This window comes from Talpa occidentalis, unplaced genomic scaffold, assembly GCF_014898055.3.
Source record: "Talpa occidentalis isolate TD23 unplaced genomic scaffold, MPIMG_talOcc4v2.1 talOcc4.13, whole genome shotgun sequence".
Lineage (NCBI taxonomy): Eukaryota > Metazoa > Chordata > Mammalia > Eulipotyphla > Talpidae > Talpa > Talpa occidentalis.
Window position 1 is genome coordinate 13628172 of NW_023601322.1, and position 13839 is coordinate 13642010.

General features: G+C 37.9%; 2 long non-coding RNA genes across 3 annotated transcripts in view; both read left to right on the top strand.

Moving 5' to 3' along the window:
• The window catches only part of LOC119243020 (uncharacterized), a 47225-nt gene extending 42615 nt beyond the window's left edge, over positions 1-4610 (top strand). The window contains exon 4 of one of the 2 annotated variants that reach the window (XR_005124609.1): positions 4581-4610. This is a non-coding gene — a long non-coding RNA (uncharacterized LOC119243020). Of the gene's footprint in view, positions 1-3373; positions 3493-4580 lie in introns of those variants that run through there. The other variant, XR_008551345.1, reaches the window with a different exon arrangement.
• A 1238-nt stretch (positions 4611-5848) lies between these two features.
• On the top strand, positions 5849-7909 carry LOC129145584 (uncharacterized). Its single transcript, XR_008551347.1, has 3 exons — positions 5849-5877; positions 7688-7753; positions 7850-7909. It is a non-coding gene; the product is annotated as an uncharacterized LOC129145584 (long non-coding RNA).
• The last annotated feature ends 5930 nt before the right edge of the window (positions 7910-13839 follow it).

Here is a 13839-nt window from a genome sequence, read left to right on the forward strand (position 1 = left end):
TACATATTTAATGACTTCCTTATAGGCCACATATTTTTAAATCCAGTATTACAACTTCTGCATTTAATTGAGATACTTATTTAGCCTATTTATGTTTAATATAATTTTATATGGATGGGTTTATATCTACCACCTTGTGATTTTTTTCTCAACTTACATGTTATTTTCTCCCTTTTCCTTCTTTTTTAATTTTTTTGAATTAACTTTGTTTAGATCTGGATACTCATTTGTCATCAATCTCCTGCCTGCAGCACTCTAACATTTCTTTTAGTCCAAATCTGATGAATTCTTTCAGTGGCTGTATATTTATAGTGTCTTTAGCTTGCATTTGATTTTAAGAGACATTTTTACTGGATATAGAATCTAGGTTGACAGTTATTTTCCTTTCAATCTTTAAAGATTTTCATTCAGTAACTTTTCATTTTAGATGAGAAATCTACTGTCAATCTCTGCTCCTCAGCATGAGATGCATTTTCCTCCCCCCTCAACTGCAATGAAGATTTTCTCATTATCAGTGTTTTTGAGCAATCTGATAATGATGTGCCTTTGTGTGGTTTTGTGTATATTTCCTATGCTTGCGGTTCATTGAGCTTCCTGAATCTTCAGGATTATAGTTTTCATTGAATTTTAAAAAATGGCACCTGTTATTTCTTCAAGTATTTTGCTCCTCCACCAAATGTGGGAACTCCATTTCTAACTTTATTAGGCCAGTTCAACTTATTCTCAGTTCACGGATGTTCTGTATATTTCACTTATGGTATCTGGATGTTTTATCCCTTCTCTCTTAATTTATTTAAAAGAAGGTTGTTTACAGCAAAACAATGAGAAGTTTATGATGGGGTTCATATAAAATATTAAAGTAAAATATGTTACAATAATAGCACAAAATCTGGTAGTGGAATGAATGAATGTACACTGCGGTAAAGTTCTTGAATTTTACATGTAATGTTACGATAATATTAGACAGTAGTGAATTTCTAAAAAGGATTCTACCACTGTGTCTTCAAGTATATTAATCATGGTTTTCCGGCAACATCTAATCCAGTGTATTTTTCACCTCAGGCATTATAGTGTATATATCTGATGTTAATGTCAAAATTTTATTCTATTTAACTTAGTAAACATTTGGAATATAGTTATAATTTCTGTCTTTGTCAGATACTTCTAATTCAATCAGTGTCCTTTCAATTGATTGATTCTCTTTTTGTAAGTAGTTATGTTTTCCTTCTTTTTTAGTCCCAAGTAATATTTGATTGGATACCAGTTTAATTTTTACCTTCTGGACCACCAAATATTTTTGTATTCCTAGAAATACTTTTTTTTTTTTTTTAAATAGAGGCATGTTTTATTTATTTATTTGTTTGTTTGTTTTTGTTTATACATGCACTGGGTACAGTCAGAAGCGCGGGAGGGTGAGAGAATTCACCAGAGCCAGAGCGGGGAGCAGAGCAGGCAGAAGGACCGAAGTACACTGCTGAGGGGAGCAGCGGGCGGCAGGAGAGGTCTGCGCGCCATGTGGGACCCTCCTCTGGTGGCCGGGGAGCAGCTGGGGATCGAACCGGCGCCTCCGAGGCCGCGGGCAGCTTCGCAACCCAGCGCTCAACCGCTGCGCCACAGGGGAGGCCCTTCCTAGAAATACTTTTAAGTTTTGTTCTGAAACATAATTAAGTCATTTGGAAACAAATTCTTCCTTTTTAGTCATAAAGATTTATTAGGCAGAGCTAGAGTAGAACTTATGCTCAAGCTAACAACCTTTCACAGCCAAGGAAAGATTTTTCTGTGTATTCCCCCAATGCCCTGTGATTCATGGGCTTCTCTGGTTTGGCTGGTGGAATCAGGTAGTATTTTCAAGTCTGTGTGAGATGAGGCGCTGCAACTCCTAATCATCTCAAGTTAGTTCTTGCCTGACCTTGAGTAGTTTCTTTATACACAGGTTCTGGTCTGCACTCATTTGAATATTTGAGGACAGCCCTGATTGACACTACAGTTCTTTCTCTGTGCAGCTCCCTCATATCCCAAGGTCTTGCCTATATAATCTAGTCCTCCTGGTCCCATTGTTCTGTCAGCTCTGCCTCCTCAACTCAGAGATTCTGCTAGGCTCTGCTTGGGTCCCCTTGCTGCATTGCAACCTAAAAACTCTCTAGAGTATAATTTGGAGAGAATTGTCTAGTTATCTTTTTAAATTTATTTTAAACTATCTTTAATTGCTTGTTGTCCTACATTGGAAAACCATTACTTCACATATTTTGTCTTTTAGTTGTTTTAGGCAGGAAGGTAAATCTGGTCCCTGTTATTCCACCTTGCTATCTCCTGTTATTATTTCTGAAATTGCCTCTTTTGCCAGAAGCACCTACCTACTGATTTACTAAGAGGCAACAGAAAGTTCTTATCCTTAGCACGTCTCTAAAATAATTTCTTGGATATTCTAATTTGCCATTGGGTCTCCACGGTTATCCAAGTTAAAGGCAGTGCTATGAAAATCTAAGCATTTTCTCTAACTGACAGAGTAAAATACAAAGTTTCAGGTGAGTTTCCAAGTAACATGTTTGCAGGTGTTTGGAGTAAAACATCATTGATTCAAAATCCTCTAATTGTTAAGAGAAATCACACAAATAATAGTAGATTAACTTTACACAGTTGATTCTGTCTCATTAAAAAAACCCCTATAATTATAGAGTAAAAGGATGTCAATGGGAAAGGTCTAGATTATTTTAAAAACATTCCTTTAAACATAAACAGATTATGCACAAAAACTTTAATCATTTAAAATAAGCATAGTCTATTTATTTAAATAAGTTACTTAAGGTCTCTGAAATAGTTATATAAATGAGTTTTTGAAATCTACTTGAGTTATTCTGTCTCATTGCTAGTTTTCCACAAATTCTATTAGTTACCACATCAAACACAGATTAGAACTTCTACATGGCAGATGGTCCCTTTCTCTTTCATACCTGAATGTGACATTATTTTTCCTGTTAAATATATTCTTCAATTCAGACTGCTTTGCTCTTTTTAAAGTCTAAATTATATAATGATAAGTTGGCAGTGTTTGTAAATAAGTGAAATCTTTTTAGGTACAAGTGCCAATATTCTTTCCTTTAGGAAGCATAAGTTCTCAGAAAACTGGATCCTTCCTGAGCCCAATATGGCAGCCTGATTTGCATTTTAGTCTTCCATCAGAAAGGAGGCTGTGAACTGATAAAAGTTACCCTCGAATAACGATCTGCCTGTCTTTAAAAGAGTCGAGAGATGGTTTCTTTCACACACGTGTATCGGCTTGCTTTAATTTAATTTAAAACTCTTAGAAGAAAATTTCATAAATTCTGACAACCTCTCTACAGTGATCGACATGTTGCATTTCTCTGCCTTTCAGGAATCCATGAGGCTATATCCTATTTCCTGTGGGGAGTCAGGAGGAGAGAAAATCAGAGACTGGGAGGATGATGACAACTAATACTAGAGAAGGAATTTTTTGGCCACTGGCATAGAAATGTGGAGGGAGATGATTCCAAACCTCAGAGAATCACCCATGGACCCACAGAAATCAGATGAAGCTGGAGGTGAGATGGTGTTGATGACCACAGCCAAGTCAACATTCAGGAGCTGATCGCTTGTTTTTCCATCATGTCCAGTCGTGCGATTGACTCGATGCCAAACCACACACGAGTGTTCAACTTCATGAATGTTTTCAAAGTATTAGTAAAAGGACTAGCTAGGAATTAGCTTCATCCAGAAAGAGGCAACAAAGAAAGTGGCTGCAGGACACAAAAGAAGAGTCCAAGAAATTATGGTCTTCTGTGGATTCTACTTTCATGTAGAAAATGAAAAATGGTTTCATTCACAGACTCTGAATCTACTGGACATGACTAGGAATTCTCCTCAAGCCAGTTCTTTGTGTGGAATTTTAACTGCCCTCTTGCTCACAGGAATATCATTTTAAAAATCCTGGGAAAAACAGTCCCCAAATGCAGAACTTTGCCTCTGAAAGCACATCAGCCTGGAAGTCAGCCTGAAAAAAGGACCCTAAAACATTTGCTTTTCCATTGTTCTGAAAGATTGTAAAAGTTTTGTAAATGTAATTTTTATCACCTTCTTTCCTTTTTTCCATTTATGAACATATGTGTGTTTTATGATATTCACAACATGCTTGTGTCACAAGATTCAAATTTAATTTCCTGCAATTACTGCACAATATGCATGGCAAAAATGATATAAAAATGACAGAAAATAATGAACAGTTACACCATTTCTACCAAGTTACCTTTTGGAAATAAAACTCAAGCATAACCCAGCCAAGGCTTCCGATCGGCTGTTCCCACTCCATGTTGTTTAGAGGCATTGGTAATAATCGTTAGAAGTTTTCAAATCTTTTGATGGTAGCAGGATTTAGTTTATGGGGAAATTATCATCCAGCACACCCAGAGATTTAAGAGAGGTTGCGATTTCCTTCTAACTACTCAGGAAATGTGGAGTTAGGGTGGTGAGCTGGTGGTTTGTCAACAATGTTTTATACCTTCTAAGTTGGAGTCAAATGTACTTGAGCTAATTACTCATGTCATGATGTGTCTCATTTCTTACAGGTGGCAATAATGAATGTGTCAACAAAACTTACTTATGTCAGAGATGGAAGAGGAATCCTTCTTCCTACTATTTCTGTGGGAAAATTACTCCCCAATGATTAAGAGCTGTGGTCTGCTGAGACAAGCAGACCTGGTTCAAAATCCTTCTCCACTACTTGGTAATGGTGATATTGGGACAACATTTTTAACCACTCAAAGCATTGATGTCCCCATCACAAAAAAAAATAGACATTTCTGCTTCATAATCTTGTTGGAGATTAAATGAGGTAAAGTATATGACATACCTGGTACAACGTAAACATTTCATCTAAGTTAGATACTGTTCTAAAGATAATGAAGGCACTTTCAATAATGAAGATGAGTGTTCAGGACCTTTGTCCATGCAGAAAGTAAGCGCTCTATTGCACAGCCCACTGAGGTAGATGTCAGTGTACAGTAATTTCTGTTGCATGAGTGACACCTCCCACCTGTGTTTATTTGCTTAGTTCCAATTCAGACATCCAAAAAAGGGACAAAATATGTTTTGTCTTACTAGGTGTAATTTTCATGAAATGTCATCCCTGAATTGGCTTAACTTCTCCCAAATGTTCATGAGTGGGAGGAAATGCTCAAGTAAATCGGAAAAGAAAGGAAGGTGGAGGGGGAGGAAAAGGAACAAGGAGGGAGAGAAAGGAGAGAGAACAAAAACTACAAAAGATGACTGTCTTTAAAGATAAATTACTTGGAAAAAATTTGAAAGAGAATAGAAAAAGAGGATTAATTGGCAGCACCTCCTGTTAAGTAAGGTGCAGTGACGTCTGTCATGTTGGCATTTGATGGGCTGTGGATCTGCAACGACGAGCCATGCCTCAGTGCTTTTACTCCAGTGAAGCAGAGGAAAGACATTTCCCAGAGGAGAATGGGGCTTCCTTTTCCAACTATTTGCTCTGCTTACCAAACTTACTGGCAATAAAATAGCCACTTATTGAGAAATAAAATGACATAATGGAGGATATCAAGGATTATTTAAGACTCCTTCATGTTGCCTTCATTCCCTGGTTGCCCGTATTTCGCTTTATATTTCGCCTATTTCTCTACTTGTATCTAGTCTTTCAGTCCTGAGGTTGGAGTTGGCAAGAAAGCAGGAGTCTAGGATGAGTAAAGAAGTGTCTGCTTCCTGGAAGTGTCAGCTCAAAGAGAGCAAAGGTAGAGGACAGCGAGCACTAAAAGGAGACAGGGTTTCTTCATGGGACTGAATGATACCGGCAAATTCTTGGACCAAGTCTGTATGTTGCCTGCTGAGAGTCCCATGTTAACAGTGAGTGTCATCCAGGTTTCACTTATAGCAGGACTATAGGGGAACCCAATAAGACATCAGTGTAAAAAATAATAACAGTACAAAACACAACAAAGTAAAAATGGACAATTATAAACCAGAGCCATCCTGCAGGGGAGGAGGAGGGAGAGGGATCAGCGGGAGGGAGGGAGGAGCACATGGGACTGAGGTGATGGTGCATGGGTGCCTTGGGGAAGGAAACTCTATGGGGACTACACCTGAGGGGGTGGGGGAAGCAAATATTCTTTAAAAATGAACAATGGGGGCCTCCCCGGTGGCGCAGCGGTTGAGCGCTGGGCTGCGAAGCTGCCCACAGCCTCTGCAGTGCTGATTCGATTCCCGGCTGCTCCCCGGCCACCGGAGGAGGGTCCCACATGGCGCGCAGACCTCTCCTGCCGCCCGCTGCTCCCCTCAGCAGTGTACTTCGGTCCTTCTGCCTGCTCTGCTCCCCACTCTGGCTCTGGTGAATTCTCTCACCCTCCCGCACTTCTGACTATACCCAGTGCTTGTATAAATAAATAAATATATCTTTAAAAAATAAAAATAAAAAATAATAAAATAAAAATGAACGATGATGTAATAAATAAATAAATAAATAAATAAATAAATAAACAAATAGAGATTAGGGACACCATCACCCTTAAGCATTAGAAACAAAATAAAACAAAAAAATAGTGAGTGTCATCCACACTCAAGGGGAGTGAGTACCAGTCAGGAGCCATTACTGGGATCTACCATGGGCCCAGATTTGAAACTCAGGGGCCCATATTGAATTGATAAGGCAGGCGAGGGTGCAAGGGCTGTGAATATAAAGGAAGTAAAGAAAGTAGGGCAATAGAATGCTCTTTTTCATGCTTGAAGGTGACCCATGTGCATGAGATAATATTATGTCCCCATTCTGCAGTAGATCCCATTGAGCAACTAGAAGAAAACTATTAAGCAACTACAGATTGACTATTTACCCCGCCCCCACATCTAGCTCTGAAAACAATCACCTTCTTTTAATGAATTGAACTAAAAATCATTTGATGTGAAATTTTTTTAAAAGCCATCTGCCATGGACGCCCAGATCGCCTTGCTTCATCAGAACGTTGTATCCTGTTCATTACTCAGATAGTTTTCATGTTTTTAATTTCATGATCTTTACACTGGTTATTGAAACATTTTTATTAAAAATCAGCCATAATAATTTTTCACTTTGTTTGTGATTGAACATGTGTATGTCTTGCCTAGCACAGAGTTCATTTTAAAATGTGAGCAATAAGCCAGTGGCATGGAAACAGCAGGTTTCTACCAAAAAACCATCTTGAAATCACATTTTGCACAGAACAATTTCACAGAAACAGAAGTCTCTCATCACCAGAATTTCCATTTCAGTTAACAACACTGAAACAATCCACTGGTATCTGCTTTTGTCCAAGGTCTTTCCATGGGCTAGTGCCCCCAAGCTGATTCTCCTCAATGAATTAAAGGTCCATGTATGGGAAACATGTACAGCTCTGTTGTAATGTGCATGTAAACATTCACAGAGCTGATTTATTATGACCCCCGTTTTCTTTTGAATTAATACCAAATGTAAAAAAAATGTTTTAAAATTGAATGTTTCATAACAGTCGCTCATTGAAAACAGTACTGGCAGATGTGGACTGAGTATTTCACTGGTTCAAAATGGTCAAAAGTGTAAGTCAGTGGTCTCATAGTAGGAGGGAAGGTTTAAGATTTAAACAACTCTTTCTTGAGAGTGTATCATACTCTGTGCTCTTTGGAACATGTTTCTTATACTTGTTTGCAGTGCTGGTTCCGTAGACATAAGGAAACAATGACAAACGAAAATAGAATTGTCCACAAGAGGACAGAGGTAAGAAAGAGGGGAGTTCGGAAGCCATGTTTTATGAGTCAATGGAAGCTGACATGATATTTTTAGGAGTCTAAGTTGTGTTCCTGTAATTATCAGAATAGCTCACGCAAGAGGGACAACGTACTCTGTGTTGTTTCGGAGAGGAAAACAAAGAATGGTGTGCAGAAAAGCAAATCTTACTAAAATATGAAATAGATCATTGTAAGTATCACAGACCTATTTTCCTCACTATGAGACCTGTTTCAGCAAAGGCTGGGCTCTGCCTATGACCTGCTTTATAAAGGGACTCCCCTGCCCCCTGCCAGGGGGGCGTGAGGGTGGGAGTATGTGGGTGAGGGTGGGAGTATGCCATCAAAGGAGTCTCAAATTTCATTCTATCACTCTTTGATCTGTCAGTTTGCTTCCATTTAGTTTTCAGAATAAATAAATATATAGTTTATCTCATAACAATCAATGAATGGACCCATTTGGAAATTGTGTCAATCAAAAATTTTGTGTAGCTAGAATTATATTATAAATGCACTTAAGTAAATTATTTAGAGGCAACAGAATGCAAATCTTTTGTTAAGAATCCTTTTGCAGCACAAATAATTGCTTCCAAAATGAAACATTTGTATTTCCTTGAATTGGTTTTTCTTACACAGAGAACATCTGTACATCCCAGCAGTGCAGGATGCCCCACAACTCATTAAATAGATGAAATTCTGCTACTTTTGGTGTTGTGGATAAAACACTGAGGCCCCACCCTACTCCTCCTCTCATTGAATAAACACTTCATTAGAATGTTTCACACTGGAAATATTAACACCAAATTAATGAAATTCAGTGCCATCAGGGAGCTACAACATTAGCTTCTTGTGCCCTGTTTATTAGAGTTTCTTCCCAAGTCTTGTATTAACTAGCTATGGGATCTGCTTCACCTATTTGAACTTCAATTTTGTCCACTGTAGGATGGTAGGAACAGCACTATATGCCCTTAGCCAAGAAAGCTGTATCCGAATAAATCACCAATGGAAAATTTGAAACTTCAAGGTGCCTTTCAGGAGGAACAGCCTCAGATCCTCTTGAGTTGGCTAACTCGGGAATATTTGAAAAGGAGGGAATCTCAAAAGAATGTTTAATCCAATGTCAGATTAAGCCAGAGATGCTGAAGTATCAACTACCCACAAAGCACTAACTAGAGGTAACTGAAAAGATTAGGTATTAGAGAAAGATCCCATCTTAAGCAACAAATGGCAATGATTTCTCTAAAGTTATGACCAAGAGTCGATATTTAATAAGAAACAGGCAGGAATTCATATTTAGTAGAGTTTGTATAAAATTAGAGGAAATTACATAAAGCCATTTCATAATTTATGAAATCTTGCAATCTATGCTTGCAAGGGGGATAAATCCAGGAGTTTGCTTGGGGCAGACTCACAATTTCTCTGTTATTGGTGCCATTTTTCAAAAAAAAAATCTCTCTGCTAAAGGGTTTGTGTGGTCTTGAAGCTTCTGTCGTGGAGAAGATGCTAGAGAGTGGGGGTAACACAGATGAGCCCACTGTTCAGTTGGTCTCAGGAATGTCGATAATCACCACTCCCCAGGCTGTACAATTATGTTCTCCAACTCATCATTTTTAACAACCCAACTACTGGCTCTCTCCTCTACTACTGCTATTTTCCTTTCTTTCTTTCTCAAAATGAAAAAAATAGAACAAGTCTGGTCAGAAGTAAAAAGTGGTCAGGACATCTGCTGTGTGACCTCCTCTGGGCTTCCGTTCTGCGCTTGTACATAAGGAGTTTGGAGGAGACCTCGGTTGGCAAATCGTATTTCTAGGTAAATCTGGCCTGCTGTATGCTTCTGTATGATTGGGTGTCTTTTATGTTTTTAAGTGACAGACAAAAGATCAAAAGAAGAAAAATTTCTTGTGAAAAGTTTAAAAAATTCAAATTTCAGTGCCTAAAGTTTTATTGTATCATAGTCACACCCGTTCATTGATGTATTTGTATTACGCATTATGTGTTATGTAATGGCAGTGTTGTGTAATTATAAGAGAGATCATAGAGCCTGGGGAAACCAGAAATATTTATTATTGGCCCTTTATAGAAAAAGTTGGCTGACCTCACACGATTACTTGTGTACTCTTGTCAACTCAAATCATTCATCATTTCTTCCCACTGACATTACTTTAACTCCTCCCTCCATCTCTCCCGCCCACCCCCACTCTCGCCATACTTTTATTATGGAAACAGAATTTAAAATAAGTGAAGTTAGATGGCAGAGCCAGGGGTAGAATGCAAGCCTCCTCTCTGCACCCTCCACAGCTTTCTGTTTCTCTCCTTTCTGTCTGAGTCTCCCTTCCTCCCCTTTGACCTGCCTTGCTTGGATTCACCAAGACCATTTCTTACAGGCTTCCTCCACTGTCCTGCAATGATGACATACCTTTAGAGTCACACAGGCATCTCAAAAAAGAGAGGAAATATTCTTTTATTTTACAAATATAATAAGGAAAAATTGCAATGGAATGATGGCAGAATTAAAATCCTCATTTTATGATTCCTCGTCTCCTAGTAGGTGGTTGCTTCCACATTCAAATGATTTTTATTAACTTTATGGAACAATCACTATTAAATGGAGCTAACATCTTGAATATGGAACGCAGGGAGCCTGATGTTATTGTAGCCACAGTCAGACAACCCTCCTCTCTTCCCTCACTCTACTCTTTCCTCCCTCTGCTGTTGCTTTCTCTATGGGCAATTGCCTACAAGGTGTTCTCATGTGGGATATATAATCAAAAACAAACCATTGCCTGGAATCTTTTATTTTCTATTGCATGAAAAAGGTATATAAAGTTCTCTCCTTTACAGGCTTTTCCCCAAGAAAATAAGATTTCATAAACTAACAAATGAAGGTCATAGGTAAATCCCTCTAAATATCAACTCCTACTGAAGCTGTTAAGTGTTTGCTCTTAATCACAACTTTGGAGATCATCCCTGTCATTCTAGGGAATGGATCCTCTCCTACAGTATCTTCTTAAGAGAACAACCAAATTTTCTTTTGCTGATGATGTATCAGGGCCATCAATTAAAAGTGAATGAAACTAAAATATGGCCCTTTCTTGGTGATGAAAACAATGAAGAGAATAATGTAATCTCCTAAACTTGGTAATAAGAATTTAGTAAGTCATTGATAAATTCAGCAAATGATTGCTTATGCCTCCTGTGTTCAGAATACTATGCCACATTCTCTGGAGAGTAGAAAGTAGTAAACAATGTGGTTCCTACCCTCCAGGAGGGCAGGAGAATAGGACAAGGAGAAAACCACAAAATAACCAGAAGGGACCCAGCAAATAAATGTCTATGGGAGGTTAAAGGTCTTTGTCTTTTTTTCTGGGTTGAGCATGGACAGTTTCTTTGGGAAGGGGGAAGTAGTATATGACCTGCGCCTTCAAGGCTTGGGTGGGAGGATTTCACAGGCAAAAATAAGAGAGACATTTTTACCCTGGCTAGAGATACCAGGCCTGAACAGGGGCCAACTTGAAAATGTGTTCCTGAACATTCATCTAGCAGAGAGTTTTGTTGGGTTTTACTAAAATAAGAAAGAGAAAAAGGATAAAGTATAGTTTTGAAGTCAGAATTTTTCTCCACTGCTATTTCTCACTTCATAGCTTTCAATTCAAGTACCCTTTGAAGACATTGCTCTGAAGCTTTTACAAACTAATCTGAGGACATTTGTACCTAATTTATCCAGAGATGATAGGTCCTTGGACTGCACACATGGTCTGCATATTCCCAATTGCTAATGTCACTCTGATGATTTTTTTTATTGGTTTTATGATGGTGATAAAAAAAATTGTGTTGCATTTGGGAAGATTTTTTAGACATTACACCTATACAGAGGATATCAGGTTTCAAGCCCCTAAATAGAAAAGGATTTGTGCAAATTTGTGGCATAAAATGGGAGTAAGAATAGAGCTTTTGTCTGTCATCATGGACTGCTAGGGCAGGAGGATTCGGGGAAAAGACTTTGAAAATCAGAGTTCTTGTTAGTGCCTCTTAATGGACTAACAATTTAGATGTAATTGATCACAGCTTTAATTGTCCATAATCTCTATATATACTAGGGTAGCCTTCTGGGATATTACTAATCAAATTACAACTAATTCAAAGCAATCTCCAATTATAGAATGTTTTGTCTCTCTTTCAGGCTTGGGGAGTCAGGGGCGATGTTGTGTTGATGACAAGGCTGAACCACACGCCTGCAAAGTTTTAAAGGGTTTTGAAGATTCATTCTCAAGATGTGACGGTGCTTTGTGGTCTTATGCAATAGAGTCTTTAAAATATTTAAAAATAACTTCTTTAAAATTATTTAAAGTTACTACCCTGGAGAAATAACTTCTCAGCTTGGGTACCAGTCTCTTACCAAAAGTCTTTTGCTCCTTAATGAAGATATTTTTCTGCAAGAGACCATCCCTAGACATCCTGGCATAATTTCTGGCCACAGTAATACCCAGGTGTGATAACACCATCTATTATTTATCTATTGAAAGTTAGGATATTACAACTTCTACCAGACAGTAAGTAAATATTAGCTTTTATTGATGATACTATTAATGCCAACTTTGATTAATGATCATTTAATCTTGAAGAACTATCTACAGAATTTTGGCAAGTGCCTTATAAAAGTGGTACAGCAAGGATCCCCACTAATCATTACTCTAGCTACTCAACTTAAATTCATTTTCACACAATCATTAAAATTGTTCTATCTGAGGCATGTTGCCCTTGACCTTCTGAACATGCTTGGTTACGAAAGACATTACTCAATTCTCCAACAAGAAATCCAGTTGTTATTTTTCTGTTAAGTAACAAAATCAGAAGGTTCTTTTTTCTTTCTTTCCCGTTTTATGCTGCTTTATTGTTGGCTTGGAAGCAAGAATGAGAGCTTTAGAGGGAACTGATGCATCAATATCAGTCAGGATGGCTATGGGTGTGAGCAGATTTTTCAGGAAATTCTGGTAAGAAAAGTAGGAAGAACGTTGAATAAATGGAGTATTGATTTCAAGGACAAGATGCTTTTGGTAAATCCTGTTAAGACAGGAGACCTAGCTTTAACAGAAATTGTCTGGGTTCATAGCAGAAATGACATGAATTATACAGGTAGAGATAAAGTCAATTTTTGTGATGCTACATTGTTGTATGGAAACCAAGTAAAGACTGGCCTTTAAAGGATCCTCTAAGAGACAGTCCTAGGAAATTCAGAATAAGGGATTTTTTTTTTTATTTTATTTTATATAATTCTTACATCATTTTTCATTTTTGCACAATGTATGCATTTTCATTTTGGTTATATTCCCCATACAATTGCACCCCCCCTTATTTTGACCCTAATCCTTCCTTTTTCCATCTCTCCCCACCCCCGCCCCGTAGTGTGTCTCTGGTTTATAGTTGCTTGTTGATTTTGATTTTTACTTTGTATTAATTAGTCTTTTTCCTGGTCCCAGAATAAGGGATTCTTAATTTGAGTCATTTGTGACTTAAATTCAGTGGAGAACCTTACAAAATGAGACTTCCTAGTTCACAGAAAGAAGGACTTTAAAATCCCATAAACAAAAGTGTCCCAAGGCTTCTAGGAAATCAAACAGCTCTTACCAAACATTTGATGAATTAAGTGCAAATGATTTAGAAACATGTGGATTAAATTTCCTTTAAAGTCCACATGGGTTTAAAAGTTAAAAGGGAAAAAAATTGCTTTGTGAAAGTCATTTTGGATTTTGTTAAATCCAATAAAAGGAGGCAGATCTGTGTTTCCTCCCCTGAATGTATCAATATATTAAGCATTTCAGTAATAGTCACATATTATTCAAATTCTATAATACTCTTTGTACATAATATAGAATAAAATTCTGGATACAGAATTCTGTATTATGTACAAGGCAAGGCTTAAAAGATGACCTATTAATATCTCACTAAATTCTCCTGTCAAGGGCCTCCCTGGTGGTGCAAGGGGTTAAGCACAGCACTATAAAGCTATCCACAGCCTCTGCAGCACAAGTTCAATCCCCAGCCTGCCAGGGAGCTACCCACATGGCACAGCAGACCTCT